At 39.5% G+C, this 24,087-nt stretch overlaps 1 long non-coding RNA gene across 1 annotated transcript; it reads right to left on the reverse strand.

Annotated features, from left to right (window-relative positions):
* Positions 1–16,661: 16,661 nt before the first annotated feature.
* On the reverse strand, positions 16,662–19,647 carry LOC122798780. The gene is made up of 2 exons (XR_006364302.1): positions 18,005–19,647; positions 16,662–17,806 (listed from the first exon to the last, which is right to left on the reverse strand). It is a non-coding gene; the product is annotated as an uncharacterized LOC122798780 (long non-coding RNA).
* Between the last annotated feature and the right edge of the window lie 4,440 nt (positions 19,648–24,087).

Below are 24,087 nucleotides of genomic sequence, written 5' to 3' on the forward strand. Positions count from 1 at the left end.
AATCTGCCACATCAAAGTGAATTTGGAAGTAGATTTATACAGTATAGATTGTAAGGATAACAAAAGTGCCTTGGCAACACATTCAGACAGTTGTGTTGGGTTTAAACATTTTAAATTGTTAGTCTTGGAGCAGATCAAATGTGAAGTGCTCTCTGGTGACTGAATGAATTATTTTCTCCAGCGCAAAATATACTGGCAAATTCATTTTGATGCGGCAAATTATCCTGGCTTAAATGACAGCATTTCTATTATTTGTGAAGTTAAATGGTTAAAAGAAGTATTAACTTTTTTCTTAACTTTTAAAGCTTGGGAAACAATGATCGGTTCAATTTAATGGGTGTGTTTTATCAGCTGTTTTCAGGATATTTAAAGGAATTTCCTGGCAGTTAATGCAGTTCTGATGATGTCTGATATAGATGAAAGCACTTAATCGCATGTGTTTTATAGTTGTGCATAAAGTGTAACAAACTTTTTTTAGTAGTAATTAAATTGGTTTTGGTTCAGAGGAATCCAAAGTGTATTTTTTTATATTTTTGGTTTACACGTTTGCTTGCATAGTGAGTCCGTTGGTGGTTTAAACTTAAAACATGACCTAGTTGACCCACTAGGTACCCTGTTTAACCACAGCCTGCATACAGGCTATGTCGCTGCAGAATGCTGGACGGCAGCAGTAATCCCCTTGCATAAAGGGGGGACCATCAACCGACCCTGGGAATTATAGATCCATAAGCCTGACTAGACTCATTTGCAAGGTCATGAAGGCAGTCATTATGGAAATCATCAACAATGACATAGGCGCTCTCTAAACTCTAGATCCACCCCAGTTTGGACTCATCAAGGGTAGATCTTATCTGTTAAACCTGGTCGACTTCTTTGAGAAAGTCACCAAGTACCTGGATGAGGGAAAGGCAGTACACACCACCTACCTAGACCTGACCAAGGCATTTAATACAATCCTCCACTCAGGTATTACAGAGAAACTATCCAAATTGAGGATTGACCCTTATGTCAATAGATGGGTGGCCAACTGGCTCACCAACAGGACATATACTGTCAAAGAGGGTATCTCTACTTCTGGTGAAAGACCAGTCATGTGTTCGGCCCTTTACTGTTCTGAATTTTTTCCTGGAAGTCCAGACAAACATAGCCTGTGACTTACCAAGTTCACTGAAGATTGCAAGCTGGAAGCTATTTCTAAGCCAGGGTACAATTTAAGTTCATGAAGTTAGTATAGTTTCAATCTTTGATATTTAGTAAGAGAGCTCCTCTCAGCACCCACAATATACCTACAATTTCCTGCTTTGGAAGTTCATATGGAGTTATCTGCACTGGCAACATATTTAAGTATACTTGAGAATTCTTATTATCTCAGTTGCTCCTACAACTGTTGGAACTATCTGACCTAGCCACTGTATCTGACTGCTCCAGTTTATGCCTGCATATCCGAATATTTTATGACTTTATGTCTCTCAGTACATAGGACACAATAATTGCTAGGTCTGGCTGTTTCTCTGGTTACTGCCTTTGTGCTTTCTTCCTCTTCATCTACAATATCTGCTTTTACTGTCTTGAATGTAAGTATCAGGTGATCCCATTTGATAAGAACTTCTTTATTTTTAGTAATTATTTGTGGTTCATATTGCCAATGTTTCTCTGATACCTGTTTATGTGTTTGCACAACCTTAGTGTAACAGTTTTACTACTTTATTGCATCTTCCAATGCACAGGCCCTCAGCCAGCAACATGATGTGCAAGTGTTGCTAGTTTTGTTCTACAGAACCTAAATTTGTCTATATCTCCTACTTTTTCTATGACTTTGCAAGCCAACACATGTAGTGTGATATCTTGAGCTGCGATTAACGATTTATCTTTTGTTTTAAATTCACCTGTTATTAGCCATTTATGATGTCAATAAAGATCTATGCAAGCACACACTCACCAACCTTTATGTGTAGTCGATTTCGAGGAGGTTCATGCCCCCTTCAGACTAAGGGGATATATACTTTTGGCAGACAGCAGTTCTTAAAATAGTTTTCTTTTTTCCTACAAAGCTTACTCAGCTCTTTTTGGGCTAGTCAGTCACCCCTAAACTATAAGCTAAAACAGGAACTACAAGTTGATTTACAGCTTGGCCTATATTCAAGGGTGTCAAAACAGTTCTCAGTATTTAATCCCCTAAAATATTCCTTACTAAGCTTTGTTGTCATCTGTTCATGATGCACTGCTGCCCCTCATCTATTCACAAATAATTGTTAAGTAGTCACCTAGTGCACTGTGAGCAAGGCAAAGAGGTAGTAATGACAATAAATCATCCATAAAAGTTCCACACTGGATTTTCACACCATGGATAGAAATGTGACTTTTTTGTAGTTCAACTGCAAAGCAGATTCCCACTTTTTCATAGTAATTGCAATACAATTTATCAAAGTGTGGTGAAACATGTGCATTTGTAAGCATTCTATAATCCAGGAGTGTGGAAGACTATCAAATGTTATTTTGTAATCTCACCAATCCATACTGAGATTCCTGTTCTTATGCCATTACTAGGCTAACAACCCCAGGGGGCATTTTTTTAAGCCTAGCTATGCTTTGCAATTACATCCAACATGGTTTGAAACCCTAGAGTTATTTTACATGGTATATGCAGGCTTAGGCATGGGTAGTCAAGCATTTACAGCCTGTCTCCATCTTCTAGAGACATAGGCACCAGACCAGGGGTACAGTTCAGATTCTTCATCCACTATTCTAACTTACACCAGAATTGATTTAGGGAAGAACTCTGTTTCACATGGATTGCAAGCCTCTTCAGGAGAAAGGGTAGTTTCTGACACACATACTTGTCCTCTAACATGTCATATTTATTGCAGACAATGTTTAAGCCCCTAGATCAGGTAATTTTGGCCAGAATACATGGATTCAGTTTTTGAGACTGTCCACACCCTTTATTATTTTTGTGAGTAACCTCTGTGGATGCCATATTCTTGCTTATAAGCTGCATTAGTAGAGACACGAGTGCCAAAGATCCTGACCACATGGGTTTACTATCAGTGTGGTAGTTCCAGGTGTAGCCATCTTCTCAATTCTATCAATGTGGTAGTTCCAGGTGCAGCCATCTTCTCAAAGGATATTATACATTTCTTGGGAGTAAGCTTTAGACTGTGGCTCTGGTATCTGTTATTAGTCTGTGCCAGGTGTTCTTGGAGAGTTATTCATGTCTTTGGAGATTCTATGGCTGTGTCTACTTTGCAATCATCTGCAGACTTGGTCAGCCAGAAGTTTCTGATGCTGGCCTTGACTTCAGAGAAGTAGATGCCAAAAAGAAGCAGCCCCAGCACCAAAAATTGAGGGACTTTGCTAATGACTAGTCTCTTTGTGAAGGTTGACTCCCCTATCCTGACTTCTTGGGTTCTATTTTGTGAACCAGGTTGCTATGGGGTCTATACCTAATTTTGTAAGTTTGTTTACAACTCCACAACAAGATTGTGAATACTTGTTTAAGCTATTCAAATTGGGCAACTGTATATTTTATACACCCTACAGTTTACCAGTTCCCTTCCATTTTCAGAAAGAGATAGCCCCTGCCAGAACTGGATGCCTGGAAGCTCCACACCCTCTCAAGACTGTGAATACCCTGCTTAAGCTATTCAAATCAGGCAACTGAATATTTTATACACCCTACAATTTACCAGACAAGTTCCAGCATTAATTGAAAGCCTCAATGCTTTCCTAAAAGTGGCGTGTACACTAACTCGGATGCTATAAGTAGGACCTCCCCAAATCTTTGTACCCACAAACAATTTCATCTTATTAGTATCAAACATCTGCTAGAATTTAAAAACCTAACACTTAAAAAAAATACCAATCTTAAAATTTATGATTCCACACTCAGCTGATTTAACTGCTTCATCTCTGTAACAGTAAATCTCTGTGTACTAGTGCTCAGTGACTGGTGGCATTAGTGCTAGCTGATTGATTTGCTTGGTGGTGCAACCAGCTCCACTCACCTTCACTGTGCTCAGGCTCACTCCACTCCTCTACCCTACCCCCATTCCCACCCACCCCATGTCAATTACAATTATACACCTTAACTACTCCAACACCTATACATGGACAAATCAAATTCCTCTGAAATTGTGGACAAATCTAATCCCTCTGACATCATCCACTCAACTATTCAATCTACCCAACCCATTCTTCCTCAAGTCTCCACTCCTCCCATATACCTAAGCAACTACCCTGCTACTCCCTCCCTATAACTGTCCTACCTTAGCTCATGTATCCATACCCTTTACATGGAAATAAAACCCAGCAATCCCACTTTCCGCTCTACTACATAGTTCTCCTTTTCTATCCAACATTAGCTCCTCTACCTATGGCTCTGCCATATAATACACATATAAACATAGTACAATATCATACTAGGAAAAATATAACTATTTAAAATATCCCATGTTTCCCACGTTCTTCTCTACTTCTTGTAATCATAGCCTCACCTCAGGCTTCCTGCCCACTTTGTGGCGCACAGCTACAGTTATCCCACTCCACAAGGGAGGATCCACCTTGGATCCTGGGAACTACTGTCCTATCAGTCTGACAAGCCTGATCTGCAAGGGCATGGAATGCATTATCATGGAACTTATAAACAAAGACGTTAGCAACCTTCAAACACTGGACCCCACCCAGTTTGGGTTCGTGAAGGGCCGATCTTGTTTCCTGAACCTGACTGACTTCTTCAAATCAGTCTCCAGAGCCGTGGACGAGGGTAAGGTGGTTCACACAGCCTATCTGGACCTCGCCAAGGCCTTTGACACCATCCCCCACTCTGCAATCATAGATAAACTTACTAAGCTGGGCATAAATCCCTACGTCACTCAATGGGTTGCCAACTGGCTTACTGACAGAACCCAGACTGCAAAAGTAGCCAACTTCAAATACAGCTCTAGACAATTGACAAGTGGAGTACCTCAGGGTTCAGTCCTGGGACCGCTCTTGTTTGGCATCTACTTCTCTGAAGTACAGGCCAACACTAAGGGACTCTGGCTAACAAAGTTCGCAGATGACTGCAAACTGGGAGCCATTATTGAATCCCCAAATGATGTGGATATTCTACAAAAGGGCCTTACAGAAACAGATGCTTGGTGCCAGAGCCATGGGCTCAAGCTTAATGCCAAGAAATGTATAGTTATCCCCTTTGGGAAAAAACATGTACCCATGAATTACCACATAGGTGGCAGTACACTAAACATTGAAAGTGTGATGAGAGACTTAGGGACACAGGTGGACAGTGGTCTCACCTTCGATAACCACATTGCCACAACAGTCAGGAAATCCTTCTATGTGGCACACCTCATCACTAAGGGCTTTTCATCCAGAAAAAAGGAGGTCATTGTCCCACTGTACACAATCCTCATTAGATCCATTACAGAGTACAACGCCCCATTTTGTATGTACCTCACAAGACATCTGGAACAGCTGGAAAGGCCGCAGAAATACCTCACTAAAAGAATCACAGGCCTAAAGCAGATGCCTATGCTGACCATCTAAAAAAAAATCCAGCTATACTCTGTGGCATATCGTCTGCTCAGATGCGATCTCTGCTTAACATACAAGGCCATGTCAAACCCTGAGCTGTTGGACATGCTTCACTTAAAGAAATCCCAATCCCTCAGAGCCACATGCTCCAGGGATCTAAACCTTGTCATCACAATGAACAAAACATGCTGGACGGATAGGTTCCTGACTCAGAGACTCCCCATACTCTGGAATAGACTGCCCACACATGTCAAGCAGAGCACCTCCTTGGCCCTCTTCAAAAGGAACCTTGATGACTGGATGGGAAATAGGAAATTCACCCCGGGGATCACATCAGTCACCCTGCTAGACAGGGGTCCAGGGAAGTAAATATTGTGGGAAGAAATATCCAGGGAATTGTTATGGCTAGTCTTGTATAGGCCCTAGGGCCGATAGCCTAGTACCAACCTATGATAAAATTACTTACTACCCAACTCACCTAGGTATTAAAAATTGCTTTCAACACTAAACTATAATCTGCTAGCTAAAGCAAATTTAACTTAAATATCAACAGTATGTTCCAACTATACCTCACTACCCTATGAATTCTGACAATACTTGCCCACAGTACTTCACATCATGTCAATCTGATTCAACACCCCAACATGCCACCACTACCCCTCATTCTCAAAACTCTGCTTATTTTAATTATCTTATCTCCTCATCCATGTTCAACATATCAACAACTCATTACACTCCCTACGTATCCCCACCTCACCACCATTCCCCTAAACCTTCCCTGAAATGTGATAAGTATATGGCCAAAATCATAAGCTATGTGGCATCTAAACTCTCTCTCTCAGTGGTGATATACATCCTAATCCCATTCCACCTACCCTTATTTCTAGCTCCTCCACTTAACAGTACAGTTACCATCACACCACATTACAACTCCATAGGAAAGCTGCAGACCTAAATATAAACATAAGAAGCATTACTAAAAAATTCATATCCTACATGCCAACCTCTGACTACATTCACCTGATATTGCCCTTCTAACTGAAACATGGCTAAAACCAGACATTACAAATAATGAAATCTAGGCACCAGGTTATAATATCTTATTTAATGACAGAAAAAAATAAAAAGGAAGGCAGTGTAGCTATTTTATTTAAAATCAACTTAATGTTGAAACCTTGGACCTATCCACTACTACTCTTGACAAAAATGAAGTTATCCTTAGCAAAGTAAAAATTAACCCCACCAAAATTTATTAACATAATTGAATGCTACATCCTACCTGGTAATAACATACCCATACTACAGAACTTACTAAACTGGGCCTCCAATACATTCCCTCATGAAACAATAATTATGGGGGATTTTAATACATATTGGCTAACTTGTAACTCAAGCAATCCCACCAGTTACATCAACCTCCACGCATATAATCAAATAATCCAATCACCCACTAGAATTGTTAATCATTCAAGAGACAGTCAATTCTGGACTGGGTAGTGATAAATATATCAGCTCAATCATGTCAGCCTGAGTGACCACCTGCCAACTTTTATGCTAAAACCACTTACATATCAGGCTAAGCCTACAACCTACCAGCTAATACGAAATAAAATAAACTTTAACCCACGCCAACTTTATTACTACTCTAAAAAGTTGTAATTGGGAACCACTTATGACCCTCAACCTTAATGAAGCAGTTAATTACATTAACTCTACCTTTCTAGACATACTATACGCATATGCCCCTCTCAGAACCATCAGAATTAAATCCAAATTTGCACCATGGCTTAGCAAAGAAACTAGATCATTACTGAAAGCTAAAGACAAAATTTAGGACCTAAAGCATAAAACAGGATCTCAAGTCTCTAAACAATTATTTCTATAGCTAAGAAATAAAGCAAAGAAATTGGTCAAACTAGATAAGATCAGCTACTATCACAATATACAAAAAAGCATCTAAACAATCCTCAAATATTCTGGTCAGCCATTAATAACATTCTCCTACCTGGAAAAGCTAATACACCCTCCCTTCTTCTTCTCAGAGAATATAGCCACACAATTGAACAATAACTATAACAGCTTCATCCTACAATCTGTTCCTATGAACATGATTAAAAAACTTCTAAAAAAAATGAAAACCAACATTACCCAGAGACAAACTACCAGATGATTTTCTGAGAATTGCTGCTGATACAACTGCCTACCATGTAGCCATTCTTATTAACATATATATATATATATATATATATATATATATATATATATATATAAAATCTAGTCCCTGATATCTAGAAAAGTTCCCATATAATTCCACTTCACAAAGGAGGTAATTCAAAAGAACTGATGAACTTTTACCCCATCACCATTCCAACCCATCTAAAATCCTAGTGAGGTGTGTACATACACAAATCAGGAAACACCCAAATACTCACAAACTTCTGCCTTATATACAATGTGGATTGTTTCCTTTTCATAGCGCCACCACAGCCCTAATATCATTTACATTACAGAGCTAAAAACCACAAAAAACATGGAAAATTTGTATCTGCAATGTTTCTGGACCTCTGTAAGGCATTCTATAGAGCAGCACACAAGAAACTTATTACTGTTTTTTCTGATCTAAGTCTTAGTGAACCTGGTATTGTTTGGTTTCAAAGGTATTTATCAGGTTGAGAGCAAATAGTTCAATGGCAGAAAGACCATTTCCCTCTACTTTCAGTTTCTCTAGGTGTTTCCCAAGGCTCCATCCTTGGTCCCCTACTGTTCTTTATTTTTACTAGCAACCTTCATACCTCTACACTACATGCTACTGTCATCCAATATGCAGATGAATCCACATTAATATGTGCTGCTTCTTCCCTTCAAGAACTTCGTTCATTAAAATAAGCCTCCTTTCTCTCTGTCAAATCTTGGGTCTCTAACTCCCACCTTATTCTGAACCCTAATAAAACAAAACTGCAGCTGTTCTACCTGACTAGATACATTCCACCATCTCATCCATTCAACATCATATCCAAAAATAGCACCATTATCTCACCTGTCATCCACACTACACTACTTGGGGTCAAAACTGACTGTAATATGAACTTTGATATTCACATCTCCCATACCATAAAGAAGGGCCACACAAAACTGGATGTCCTACACAGAAATAAGCAACTTCTTATAAGAACAACTAAAGAAACAGTAGCACACACACACCTCCTCTCAACACTTATCTATGCTAATCTAAGAAAAACAGACATTGCAAGACTTGACTCAAATTACAATAAAATTGCAAGGTTTGCCCCAGACTATCCCTATAGGTCGCACCACTGCATAGCCCTAGAGCAACTTAAATGGTTAGAATTACCACAGCACATCCTTTATAATCAAGTTTCTCTAGCTGATAAATTCTGTATCACCCCCCCCCAGAAAAAAACCTGCTCTAAGAAACCTACTTCATCCCTACACCAGTAACAGACTGTTATGTTCCAGTAATAAACTCCTCCCGGATGTAACTAAAGCCAATAATACAGCAGGTGAATCTCTCTACTCAAATTTCATAATTAGAAGATGGAATTCTTTACCCATCAACTTAACAGCTACAACCTCAATAACACAATTCCAACAATCTTTAAAATTTGACCTAGCTGATCTGTGGCTCTGCTCTTGTGTCACTCGTGGCTAGCACCAATCCACAATAAAACACGTTTCTCCTTTCCTTTCTCAACTATGCTTCACACTTACTAACCAGTAACTGTCTACTTTCTCCTTCATTTTTCAGCCTTTCCACAGTGCAGACCACAGAACCTCCACAGTGTAATCAACCTGTTCCATGCAAGACTTCTGTTTTTCTGACTTATGTAATATAGAGAATGTCCTATATTTTTCAGACTGATGATATGTATGATTGAATATCCTTGTCACACTTCCAGTAACATGATACTTTCCCTTACTTGTAAAACTGTATATAATGTTAATAAATGAAATGTGTTTCTTATTGTAACCCTCTCTGTATCGTGACACTTTCCCTAAATTGTAAAATTAAATATATTAACTTCTGTGTATGAATTCTGTGTATCCTTCATTTACTGTAATAACTATGGTTTATAAACGTGGAGCTTTTCTTCCCGGGCCTCTGCTGAAAAAGGACTTGTGTCCAGTTGGACTTTCCCAGTAACCAAATTTAAAATAAATGCCCAAGTGTGGTATTGTGTTGAATGCTTTGGTCAGGTAAAGGAAGGCAGTACACACCATTTTGCCTTCGACCATTCCTTTGGTAATTTTGTCAAAGAGGTCCATCAGGTTTAGTAGGTATGACTTTCCCCTGACAAAGCCAAACTGGGTTGGAGTCAGTGTCTGAAAGTTTCCTATGTCATTGTTTATCACTTGCATAATTCTTTCAATAAGATACTAGTCAGATTTATGGGTCTATAGTTTTCGGGGTCAGTATATATTCCTCACTTGTGCAGAAGAATGACCGGTGCAGTCCTATATTCACCTGGTATGAAGGCTGTCTAGAGCCTACGGTTAGATGGTGATTTTAGTAGTTCTGATAGGTTATTCCATGCTACTAAGGAGGCATCCTTGGATGCTATTGTGGCTCACTGATAAAATGTTCTTTGCCTTGGAGAGTGAATTGAGGACATGGTCTCTTGTGATAGTTGGGGTGTTATGGTTGAAGATACTTCCAAAGTGGAGTGTAGCAGGGGGTGAAATTGGAGGTAGATTTCTCAGTCAGTAGATTTGATACATCTTCCAGCTCAGTATGGACTGCTACAGTTAAAATTAGTTTGACACATTGTGCTTTGAAAGTTGAGGACATATTTGCAGACTGCCTTCTGATTGTCCTTTGCCAATGTTGCTGTTTTTACCTCAAATTTGGCTTTGGTAGACTTGATTAACCTCCAGAATTACTTGTGTGGATTGATGAGGGAGGTCTTCCTTGCTGGGCATTGGCATTTCTAAATTTTGCCATGATTTCTTTTTGTCATGAAACCAAAGTGGCTTATTTTTTTGAGTTTGTTGCATTTATTCTGAGTATGTACAGATGTCTCTAGGCAGCCATTATCATAATTGTACAGGGTTAACATAAGTAATTATGCATAGGCAGTGATGTTCTTAGGGTTTAAGTGTCTTTTTTTTTAGGTCGTCATTATGGCTTTGCTTAGTAAAACATAGTCCATAGCTCCATATGAATATCTTTTATCGGATCTACTTTCATTTGCTGAATTCACACTTTACCAAAGCTCAAAAACCCAACACCAAAACAGAGAAAGTGCAATTCAATGAAAAAACAGTATTCTGAAACACGCTTTGTCCAACAAAGATCTGCACTTCTGGCATGTTGCAGAACAACAGGTACAGCGTTTGACTTTCAGTATTTAAAATAGTGATGTGAGTGAAATGTTTACAGCAGTTGGACCTTTTTGCTATAAATTGCAATAAGGATAAGGAAATTTACCGTTTCCCCACTGTAGTATGATCTTGGAGTTGGTATATATAATTTACAGGGGGGTGGGGGTACAGCCCCCCACATGGGAGTGCAGCGAGTCTTGCCCCCTGCAAAAATGTGTTTGAAGTGTACATTTTAGTGGCTTTGGTTTTTGGAGACATGTACTTCAGAATACTGTATTTTCATTGAACTGCACTTTCGCCATTTTGGTGTCGTCTTTTTTTTTTAAATTTTTGGTAAAGTATGAATTCGGTGAAAGAAATCATACACCTTTTATCCCCTTTCTGTTCTAATGCCACAACTGATTTTTTTCTAGATGACTATGTACTCTGTCTTCATCATGTCCACTGCATAGCATGTACGTTGCTAAAAGGTAGGTTGTTGGCCAATAGTTCGTAGGGTGATTTTCATGGTCACTTTGAAGTATGGGTATGTTTTTTCTATTTGGTTTAACCATGCTGGTGTCATTTCAGGGTGTTCATATAAGTAGTGCTTACTCAAGGTGAAACCATCTCTGCACATCTCCTTAGCTGTTCAACCTATACAGAGATTTGTAATTTAGTTTTACAACTGGTATTAATCAAATCTTACTGCCTTTTGACATTATGCTTTTCTTCCAGTATGTTCCCCTTTCTAAAAGTTTGTTACATTGATTTCCTTTCCTATATTCTTCCAATAGAGATACTTCTTTTCTTAAGTATTTAATAGTTGTTTCCATTGTTAGTTGTTTCTGTTTCCATGGTAGTAATCTATCCCTTCAGTTCCTTATACTAATTTATACTTTCTTGGTAATACCTTGTCTGTTACTAGTATTGCAGCACTGTTACATCATGCCAGTCTCTCTGTATAGTGCCAGTTATTGCATTCATTTTATTTATTTTGTAACAGTATTTTATTCACATGTGGTATCCTTCCTCTCTTACATATTACATTTATCCATGTCAGTGGAACCCAGCAAGTCTTCCCTACAATTTTCTTCTTCATGGATAAGTTTCTTCTACAGATTATGTCGCCCAGCTCATTAAACCCCCACATCATGTTCTCATTCAACTCCCTCTTTCCCCATCACAATTTCCACATTCACTAACTACCTCAGCAAAAAGGCAATGATGTCTGCTTAGGCTATAAAATACCTATGCAAACAACTCAAAGCAAAAATTCTAAACCTTCTGGACATTATTACACACTTAGGAGTGATACAGATGAGCTACAATTGTTCCTTTGTAAAGTGCCTATCCAGTGTCTCTTCCCAAACTTTTATAACATCCTCTGATTGATTCTTACAGTTATCCTTTAGTATTTTATATGCCCTACTAATCATCCATTTTTAGCAGAAGCTTCTCTTCTAGACTTGACTAAATGCTCTATCAGTTTTGGTCTTTCACTTAGCACTTCCCTATCCCTTTCTCTTTGCCTGTACTCTGATGTCAATCTCTAGCAAGAAAGAGTCTCTAACCTGCTGTCCAAACTTCTGCTTGGCCTCATTCCATTCTACCACATTTCCCTGTCTAGTTATTTGTGCCCACTACCTTGGTTGCTTTGGTAATTTTCTCTAGTACATTCCAGACGTCTCATACCTATTTTCTATACCCTACCTGCAGTCATCCCTATGGGCAAAATCTCCTTTCTCCATTCCTGTGCTGACTTAGTCCTTAGATTACATTTTGTTAGTTTATAAATATATTATGCATGGTTGTTTTTATTTTTCTTAAGGATCTTCATCCAAAATCCTAGTTTTATCTTCTTTCTCAAACTTTCCCGTTTCATCATCATCCATCTCCACACTGATTTATAACCTTCTGCTTGTATTATGTATATGAGCATTAACTGCATAGCTCTACAGTATCCATTCAAATTGGATAATCATAAACCACCTTGTCCTATGATGAGGACCAATGCATCCCAATTAACTGTTGTCCTCTTCCACTTCCAGAGAAATTCCTTCAACTCTTTGTTAATTATCATCCACAACTTCTTCTGGTTGATAAAATATGAATGCCCTCCTTTGGTTGCTCATATTGGGTTATTTGCATTGATGGAATATTATGTATACATAGGAATTAGCTCAGCTGGTCCTCTGATAGCTGAAACTGTCTAGGCATCGTAATTCCACTTTGCTCTAGTGTCAGTTTGCAAGTTCTGATATTTTATAACTCTGTATTTTTCTGTACTCAAAAACACTAAACAAATTAAGTGTAGCTGTTCCAGTTATAAATATTGCCTTTTATTCTTCAAATGTACATTCTGACTTTCTTACTTAACTTGGAATTGATGATTACCATGTGATCAATACTCCTTCATTTTCAGTAATTCTTTGTTTTTCATGTTTGCCTACTCCTCAAATACTTGCATACTGTAATGATGCACAGTCTCGGAAGTATGACTTAGCATATTGGTGTAAAACAGTATACAGACTAGTGATTTTCATCTTTTTAGTAGTGGGGGCATCCTACAACACCCAGCAGCACTACTGAAGGAAACCCACTCATTCCACATGCTGTTACAATGTTATAATAACTTTAAAATATTTTATATTTATATATGAGTTAGCAGATAAGCAGAAGGACCACATGGAAATAGCAGAAGAGAAATAATACCATTAACGAGACAGAGCAATACCACTGCAAATTGTTTATTAAATTGAATTACAACATGATGTTTAATTTGTTTTGAATCTGTCAACTGGATGAATCAGTTATGAAATTGTTTACTTGTTCTGACATTGATATGAATCTTGCAAATGAGTTCAGTGCACTTCCTGAATTTGTGAACCAATTGTAGATAGACACCTGCAATTCTTCATCCATCTACAGAATCCATTCTCATTTTTAACTTTAAGAGAAATTTATGAAAGATCCCTGTCAAATACTTAAGGGAACCCTCACTGAAAATCACTAATACAGGCCCTCAGCCATAAATGTAGCACAGCCAGACAAGATGCATTACTCCTAGTTCTAGATTATAGAACCTAAGTTGTTTGCATTGTCTACCTTTTCTATAAATTCTGCATTTGGTACAATGTCCATTCACTACTTCAAGCTACAATTGAAGTCCCACATTTTGACTAACATATAGTTCTTCAAAGAGTTCTCTCAACTTGTCATTTAAACTCTAGGCTTTTCAATTTTATTCTGTTCACAGTATTTATATTCTTTTTTATGCTTTTTAACACTTCCTCTTGCTTCTTTTTTGTACGCTAATGGGTTGATCTCCAGATCAATTCCCTTCTAAAATACTTTTGCTAATCAGATCAAGGATATAATGCTGGGCTTGCTTTTCCTTCATGCTTAAGAACTTTCAATATGTTAAATCTGCTAAAATCAAATATGTTAGAAGCCCAACAACTACAGACTTACAAAATAGTGAATTTGGTGGTGGTGGTGGTGGTGGTGGTGGGTGGGGGGTTATGCCTCTACCACACCAAGAGAATACTTTTGGTCACAGACTGTTTTTATGTGACATTTAAGCATGAAGCAGTTTTGCTGTTTTTCTGTCAAACTGATCCAACACGTGAGAAAAGGGAGGTCATGCTGATTCACAGCTTGAGGTTTATCCCTGGATAAGATGCCAGTTTTTACTATTAGGCCAAAGCTTGTGAAATACTCCTCATTGCATTTTGTTTTCCTTTGCTGATGCTACATTCTTGACTCTTAATCTTTTCCCAAATAATTACACCGTCCACCTTACTCCAGTTGTATTATATCTTATTTCAGTCCCAAGCTGATATTTTCTTGGTGACACAGCCTTCCTGCTATAAATTTTGCTGTTGCACATTTGCTTATGCCATATGTTTTATTCTTGTATCATCTGCATGTGTTTTAACCATCTATAATTGTGCTACCGGTATCTGTCAAATTATTTATACTTTTAAATCAGGCACAAAAAGGGATGTGAGATCTCGTATGACTGTATGTTTCAGTTGGTATCAAACTGTATTCATAACAATCTGTTAAATGAACGACTCAGTAGATTTGAGCACAAATCAACGTAGCATCATCTACAATGGCGATAATGAATAATCCTGAAATCCTGATTTTTAGATTTGTACACCTGGGTCAGTAAATTGCGCCTTTACGTGCATCATTTCTAAAGTGGTATTCTACTTTTCCATTAAAATGTCAAAATAATTTACCAATGTACATTGAATCTTATATATGTAAGAATTTTACAATCCAGGAGTTTCTGTAAAATGCTTTTTAAATATTAACATTATAAACTGAGGTTCTGTTCTGATCCTTTTGCAACCCTCCATTATGGCTTTGTTTAACAGATTACCCTTTCTATTCAACTGTTGTAAGCAAGTTTTTATTTAGATAACTGTAGATTCTGCATTAGTTACTTTATGCAACTTATAAACTGTTGAAAGACAAGTAATTTATTAATTCTTAGGATGGCTTAAAGATTTGCTTTTAAGAAGGTATATGACTTTCCTCATAATTGTCCACAATGCTGCCATTTTAGAAAGCAAATATACACAGTTTTACCTTTACCTGGAAATTTTTTTCTATGTCTGCACTGGGAGTTTTAGGTCACTGGCAGTTATTTCATTCCATTTTGTATTCTCTATGCCTAAATTTTGTGTATATTATGTTTTTATTAATCCAGCATCCTCGTTGTGTTCTAAGGATCATCACTGGCATTATTCCAGTACTTTGTTTCTTCTATTATAGCATCACAAACATTGACAGTTTCTTTCCCAGTTATTACTGTATCTTCTTTGGGGCACTCCTGAATTGCTTGCACTGTATCTTTTCTTTGTAGTACAATGAGTATCTGCTAAGTTTTAAATTTTTGTCGTTGTCTTGGACATCATCTTGCCAGCCACACTTTCAAATGCCCCATGTACACACTAGATTTACAAGCCATCCTCATACCCTGACTTATTCGTATTGCCGAGCCTAATGGTTGATCCTAGGAGTGTCCTGGGAGCTTGGGCATCTTTGTTTTAATCAGGGGGATTCCTTTTAATATTCCCCACCCACCCACTCCCTTTACCCCACCCCCACACACTCACCAATTATACCTGAAGGCAACACCCCCTCTTTGAACCATGCCTTCCCTTAGGGGCATCATCAATGAGTGTCCTCCTCCCTAGAACACATGTGCTCATCTCTACTACTCTGTCAGTTGCCTGAGTTGCCTGGGCCACAGTCAGGAATTTATCCCTCTAAGCTACCACAGTAACTTTGTATCTGCTATGTGTTTAGCATATTCATGCATTTTAATTAATTTTATAAATGGTGTAACCCAAATCTGGATCTGTTTTTGTGCTTATTTTTCCTTGATCAGAATACTAAGATTTTTACTCACCTGTTTCTTTTGCTGTATTTCTCAAATAGTGATCCTTCTTTTCTTAATTACTTTATGCTTGTTCCTAGTCAGTGTTTGGATGGTGGTATTCTACACGCTCATTTATTACCCTTTATTATTCTATACTTTCCTACTAATACCTTATTTAATTCTGCAGTACAGTAATGTACTCTCATATCATGTCTCTTTCACTTATTCTACACGCTCATTTATTTCCCTTTATTATTCTATGCTTTCCTACTAATACCTTATTTAATTCTGCAGTACAGTAATGTACTTTCATATCAGTCTCTTTCACTTATTCTACACGCTCATTTATTTCCCTTTATTATTCTATGCTTTCCTACTAATACCTTATTTAATTCTGCAGTACAGTAATGTACTCTCATATCATGTCTCTTTCACTTATTCTACATGCTCATTTATTTCCCTTTATTACTCTATGCTTTCCTACTAATACCTTATTTAATTCTGCAGTACAGTAATGTACTCTCATATCATGTCTCTTTCACTTATTCTACATGCTCATTTATTACCCTTTATTACTCTATGCTTTCCTACTAATACCTTATTTAATTCTGCAGTACAGTAATGCACTCTCATATCATGTCTCTTTCACTTATTCTACACACTCATTTATTTCCCTTTATTATTCTATGCTTTCCTACTAATACCTTATTTAATTCTGCAGTACAGTAATGTACTCTCATATCATGTCTCTTTCACTTATTCTACAGGCTCATTTATTTTCCTTTATTACTCTATGCTTTCCTACTAATACCTTATTTAATTCTGCAGTACAGTAATGTACTCTCATATCATGTCTCTCTCACTTATTCTACATGCTCATTTATTTCCCTTTATTGCTCTATGCTTTCCTACTAATACCTTATTTACTTCTGCAGTACAGTAATGTACTCTCATATCATGTCTCTTTCACTTATTCTACACACTCATTTATTTCCCTTTATTATTCTATGCTTTCCTACTAATACCTTATTTAATTCTGCAGTACAGTAATATACTCTGATATGTCTCTTTCACTTATTCTACACGCTCATTTATTTCCCTTTATTACTCTGTGCTTTCCTACTAATACCTTATTTAATTCTGCAGTACAGTAATGTACTCTCATATCATGTCTCTTTCACTTATTCTACATGCTCATTTATTTCCCTTTATTATTCTATGCTTTCCTACTAATACCTTATTTAATTCTGCAGTACAGTAATGTACTCTTATATCATGTCTCTTTCACTTATTCTACACGCTCATTTATTTCCCTTTATTACTCTATGCTTTCCTACTAATACCTTATTTAATTCTGCAGTACAGTAATGTACTCTCATATCATGTCTCTTTCACTTATTCTACACGCTCATTTATTTCCCTTTATTACTCTATGCTTTCCTACTAACACCTTATTTAATTCTGCAGTACAGTAATGTACTCTCATATCATGTCTCTTTCACTTATTCTACATGCTCATTTATTTCCCTTTATTATTCTATGCTTTCCTACTAATACCTTATTAATTCTGCAGTACAGTAATGTCTCTTTCACTTATTCTACATGCTCATTTATTTTCCTTTATTATTCTATGCTTTCCTACTAATACCTTATTTAATTCTGCAGTACAGTAATGTACTCTCATATCATGTCTCTTTCACTTATTCTACATGCTCATTTATTTCCCTTTATTACTCTATGCTTTCCTACTAATACCTTATTTAATTCTGCAGTACAGTAATGTACTCTCATATCATGTCTCTTTCACTTATTCTACACGCTCATTTATTACCCTTTATTATTCTATGCTTTCCTACTAATACCTTATTTAATTCTGCAGTACAGTAATGTCTCTTTCACTTATTCTACATACTCATTTATTTCCCTTTATTACTCTATGCTTTCGTACTAATACCTTATTTAATTCTGCAGTACAGTAATGTACTCTCATATCATGTCTCTTTCACTTATTCTACATGCTCATTTATTTCCCTTTATTACTCTGTGCTTTCCTACTAATACCTTATTTAATTCTGCCGTACAGTAATGTACTCTCATATCATGTCTCTTTCACTTGATGGTTTCATTTATAGTAGTTACTTATTTTATTAATCATGTAGCCATTTTACTGTATTCTCTTTCTGTAGCATCCATGTGTATCTGTATACATGGTCTCTCATACCAACAAGAGGCTGTCTGAGGATGACTGTGTGGTCCATCACCTGGATTCCTTGACAGAAAATCTCCAGGTTCACCAAAGTCTTCTAGGTCATCTTACTGTGGGACAGGCAATCTTCCTAGCACTCGCTTTCCTGGCACTGACCCCCTTTGTACACAATGCAAACTTCTCTCTAACAGTTAGGGTTAAAGTCCTCCTTTATACCCCATGTAACTGAAGGACCAGTCTTTTAGTAAACTCCAGTGGAATTCTGCTTATGACAGGAGGTTTCTTATTTAAAGGGATGTTTTTAATTACAATAAAAGTTTCAGCTATATTCTTTATATAAAAGAGACACTATTTCACCAGTGTACATACTATTTACTTTTCAAACTCTATACATAAATATAACACTTATTTAACTATTTTACTTAGTGAGACCTACAACTGTATCATTTAATGTCCTCTACAGCTTGAAATCAAATTTCAAGGAAGACAGGGCTCATTTTATTGATAAACACTCCCTCTCAGTTGTGGAATATTTAATCTTGCCTCTCTTAACTTGCATCTCAAATAAACTGGGTGCTCTTCCCCACCCCAGAGCTGTGACAACAAGGCCCCCAGTTCCACTTCTGAACTATGTACACTAGAAAGGAGTTAATAAAACTGGAGGATGCTAGTAATGGCTCTAGGTGTAGTCTCTCTTATTTTTTTAAAAGATTAACTGCTTCTACCATTAAATTTATATACAGGGGCATCTTTCTTTTCATTAAAGAAGATGAAGGGCTTCCTACTGCTGGAAAGTGAGGCACAAATTTCCTGTAGTACCTAAACAACCCTAGGAATGCCTCACTTCTTTCACTCAGAATGTATCAGTTTAGCTTATGGCTTCCTGTCCATTTAGGGTCTGACCATTCCTCAGTCTATGAAATACCCAAAATGCTTCACTGTGGTAATATCTAGTTTGTTCTTAGAAGTGTGAACAGTTAACATGGCCTCCTTTAATGACTGTAAGACAGCCTGAGATAAGTCCCAATCCTCAGCGTGAATGATGACATCATGGAAATAAGCAACATACTTATCCTGGAGTGTTAAGGCTCAGTTCATGAGTCACTGAAATGTTGCAGGGCATGACGAAACCCGAAACAGAGAATGGCATATTAAAAGAAGCCACCAGTGGTGGAAAACTTTTAGTTATGTACTCACCATAACTTCAGATGTTTGGGATCCATCTCGCCTACATTCTGACTGATGGGTTCGGAGCCGATCCCTCGGCTCCGACTCGGCACGCTTATGCCAAAGAGTGAAGTCTCTTATTGGCTGAGCTTACTATATCCCAGGATGCACCACTACCAGTCCCCCAGATCTAGTTTGTCCGCACACATGCACACATGCACGCACTGATTATATAACATCGTCAGATGAAACAAGATAAAACAGTAGAACTCAAAACCGTTCAATCTCTTCTGATCTCCAAGGCAGGGGAAGGAGGGTGGGTATTAGGAATGTAGGCGAGATGGATCCCAAACATCTGAAGTTATGGTGAGTACATAACTAAAAGATGTTATGTAATCCTATCTCGCCTACATTCTGACTGATGGGACAGCGTCCCTAGCACCTGAATCCTGGGTGGCTCACTGGAAAACACTCCTGAGTACCGTGGAACCAAATGATGCTCGCCTTTAGATGCCACATCCAATTTATAGTGGGAAATGAAAGTGTGCGGATTGGACCAAGTAGCCGCAGCACAAATCTCAGAAATAGCGAGCTTGGAATGAAAAGCTATAGAAGTCGCCATAGCTCTGGTAGAGTGAGCTTTGATAGATGCTGTAAGTTGCTTATTCAAGAGGAATAAGCCTGAGTTATACAATCTCTAATCCATTTGGAGATAGTAGCTTTTGTGATGGTTTTACCCAATTTATTGTCTGAGAAGGACACAAACAACTGGTCTGATTTACGAATTTGCTGAGTCCTGTCTAAATAGAAGCGCAATTGCCTGTGAACATCCAATTTATGGAGAGTGTATTCTGCTTCATTGGAGAATTTTGGAAAGAAAACTGGTAGCTCTAGAGATTGTTGGAGACAGAGATTAGAACAGACCTTTGGGACAAAAGATGGATTAGGCCTAAGTGATACTCTATCCTTGTGAAAAATCAAGTACGGTGGTTTGATAGATAGGGCTTGAAGCTCTGAAACTCTTCTTGCAGAGGTAATTGCAACTAAGAAGGCAGTTTTCCAAGACAGATATTTTAACTCACATGTAGCAGCCGGTTCGAAAGGGAAAGATGTTAATGCATGAAGCACCAAATCAAGATCCCACGGAGGCGCAGGATGAAAAACTGGGGGTCTTAACAGCCCTGCACCTTTAATGAAAGTTTTGCATAATCTGCTGCTCATCAACGGAGGATCCATGGATTCATGAAATTTAGAGATAGCCGCTAGTTGGACTTTAATAGTAGAGACAGAAGATCCTTGATTAAACAGGAATGTTAAAAATTTCAAAACCTCTGGGATTGGAGCAGTGATAGGGTCTAAGCCCCTGAGTTGAGCCCAGATAGCAAACCTCTTCCACTTACTGAGGTACAATTTCTTAGTGGTGGGTTTGTGGGCCGAAGATAAAATGTGAATAACTTCCGGGTCTAAGGTGTGATTTCTGACTAAAGTCGGAAGTGGAGGAGCCAAGCTGTCAACTTCAAAGTGTGAAGGGACTGGTGTTGTCGTCCCGACTGATGAATTAGCAGATCCGGAGTTAGATCTAAAGTCCAAGGATCGCCCACCGCATGTTTCTTCAGGTAGGGAAACCATACCTGACGAGGCCAGTGCGGAGCAATTAGTATCATTGTGGACCCCAATTGAGAAGCTTTCTGAATGACTTTGGGGAGAAGTGGAATCGGAGGAAAAGCATAAAGTAGCCCTGTTGGCCAAGGTTGTGCTAGAGCATCCATAGCTGCTTCCCCCTGATGTGGAGTCAAGGAGAAGAACCTTTTGCACTTTGTATTTTGTGGTGTTGCAAACAGGTCGCAGCACGGCGTCCCCCATCTTCTGAAAACCTGAGCTGCTACTGTTTCGTTCAGGGACCACTCGTGAGGAGAGAGAATTGTCCTGCTTAATCTGTCTGCCAATATATTTGATTTCCCCGGAATGTGGGTCGCTACCAAGAAACGGCTGGTAGCTACAGCCCATTCCCACACCCTCATGGCCTCTCTGCAAAGGGGGTAAGATCTGGTCCCTCCTTGCTTGTTTAGATACCAGACCACCGACATGTTGTCTGTGTGGATGGCAATAATGCCCTGAGGGAGAAACTTGTGTAAGGCCTGTAGGGACAGAAGTACAGCCCTCATCTCCAATACACTGATGTGGAGAAAAGTTTCGTCTGGAAGCCAGGAACCCTGAACTAACCTGCCCAGACAATGCCCCCCCCCACCCTGTCTGGGAGGCATCTGTCGTCAGGGTGACCACTGGAGGGGGAATAACAAAAGGACTTCCCTGATTTAGATTGGATGTCTGAAGCCACCAGCGAAGGTCCCATTTGCACGTTTCTGTAATCATAATGGGGTGATTGAGGGAAGATCCTGAAAGGACCATTGAGTCGATAATAGCCACTGAAGAATCCTCATGTGCAATCTTGCCAGAGGAACTAGAAGAACCGTGGCAGACATCGAACCTAAAACTTGCAGGACCATCCTGGCTGGGGCCTTGGATCTTGAAAGCAGGGCTTGAACTTGGCCTTGTAAAGTTTGGATCCTTTCGGTAGGAAGAAAAACGCATCAATTTTGAGTCTATCTCTGCTCCTAGGAACCTTATGCGCTGAGAGGGCAGCAAGACAGACTTTGACCAATTGAATGTAATTCCCAGGGTAGCACCCAGGGAAAAGGTGGCTTTGAGGTTGTCCATTAGTAGATGACTGGTGGTGGCAGTCAGGAGCCAGTCGTCCAGATAGGGAAACACTTGGAATCCAAGACTCCTCAGGTGAGCAGTTACTACTGCCAAACATTTGGTGAACACCCTGGGGGCTGTGGTGAGACCAAAGGGCAGAGCACAAAATTGGAAATGACTGTCTCCCAGGCTGAAGCGCAGATACTTCCTGGATGCCCGATGTATCGGTATGTGATAATAGGCGTCCTTGAGATCTATGGAGCACATCCAAACATCCTTCTCCAATAATGGGAGAATGGATTGTAACGTGACCATTCGAATTTGGATTTCGTGACGGATTGGTTTAGTCTGCTGAGATCCAATATTGGTCTCAGGTCCCCTGTCTTTTGGCACTAAAGGAACCTTGAGTAATTTCCGAATCCGATCTGGTCTGTGGGGACCGGTTGGATGACTCCTTTTTCTAGCAGCTTTAACGCTTCTGCGGCTGCAATTTCCCTTTGACTGGGTGGTGGGTCCGGGGTTTTTTTGGACGGGGGGGGTGAGTGTGTGAAGGGAATGGTGTAACCTCCGCAATAATCCGAAGCTCCCATGTGTCCTGAGTGATTGACTCCCAGGATTTTAGTTACTTGGCTAGACGGCACCCGGCTTGCTCCTGAGCTGCTCAGTTGGGCAATCCCTCATGAAGTGTGGGAGGCTGAAGAGCCACGAAAGGACTCGCGGTCTCCAGAATTGCGGGCCCTCTGCCGCCTCTGGGACGGCGTCTCCCAGAAAAATTTCCCGTCCTCTGCCTCTGGAAGGGGAATCTTCCTGCTGTTGATGGAAAAACTTACGTGATTTGGAACCACATCTTCCCTCCTCCTTTAGCCTTGGGATAAGGCCGAAGGGAGTGGAATAACGTGCACCTACGGCAGATAAAGTTTTTCCTTCTTGCTCACAGCGGGTAAGAGTGTCTTTAACCTTAGGTCCAAACAAAGAGGACCCATCAAAGGGAGCGTCGGCGAAGGAAGACTTGAAGGCCTCCATAAAATGACACAACGGAGCCAGGCTTGTCTCCGTAGAGCCACGCCTGTGCCTGCCGCTCTACCGCCTTCCTCGCATATGAAATGAGCCTCATGGACGAGTTAGAAATTGAAGCAAGGATAGCCAACTGAGAGCTAATCGACTGGGTTAGCTGCTCAGGTAGGTTACCTGAGAGGGAATCTGACAGCTCCTTGACCAGATCCCTCTGAAGCCTGGTAAAATGTGCCAAATAATTCAGGGACCTTAAAGTAAAGGCCGCTGAAGTCAGGGTACGCTTCCCATACCGGTCCATGCTCCTAGACTCCTTATTAGGAGGATGGACGGACGTTGAAGCCTCTGCCACGTCCTGTTGTGTAGCAGATGCCACCACCATGGCATCTACAGCCACGCCTTTAGTGAGGAACTCCTTCTCGGGTGGGGCAGACAAAAATTTGTTGGGACGAGAAGGGACTGGTTCCACGGTATCTGGATGTTCCCACCCTCCGACAAACTAAATCCAGGAGCTCGTTGAAGGGCGGAGACACCCAGGAGGCGGAGGGCTGAGCCCCAAAGGCCTTGAGGAGCACTGACTCATCAGCAGAGGGGGGTTTGGATATCCAGCCGCCTCGTTGTTTGAGGATCTCTAAGATGTCTGCAAATGAGACATCATCCGAGGCGACTGGGACCCCTCCGCATCATCAAGATCAGTGTCCGATGTAATAGACTCGGGAGTCCACGTGCTTCCTCTTGCACGATCTCTTCCTTG

The sequence above is a fragment of the Protopterus annectens genome, chromosome 3.part1, assembly GCF_019279795.1.
Source record: "Protopterus annectens isolate FY-2018-M chromosome 3.part1, PAN1.0, whole genome shotgun sequence".
Lineage (NCBI taxonomy): Eukaryota > Metazoa > Chordata > Ceratodontiformes > Protopteridae > Protopterus > Protopterus annectens.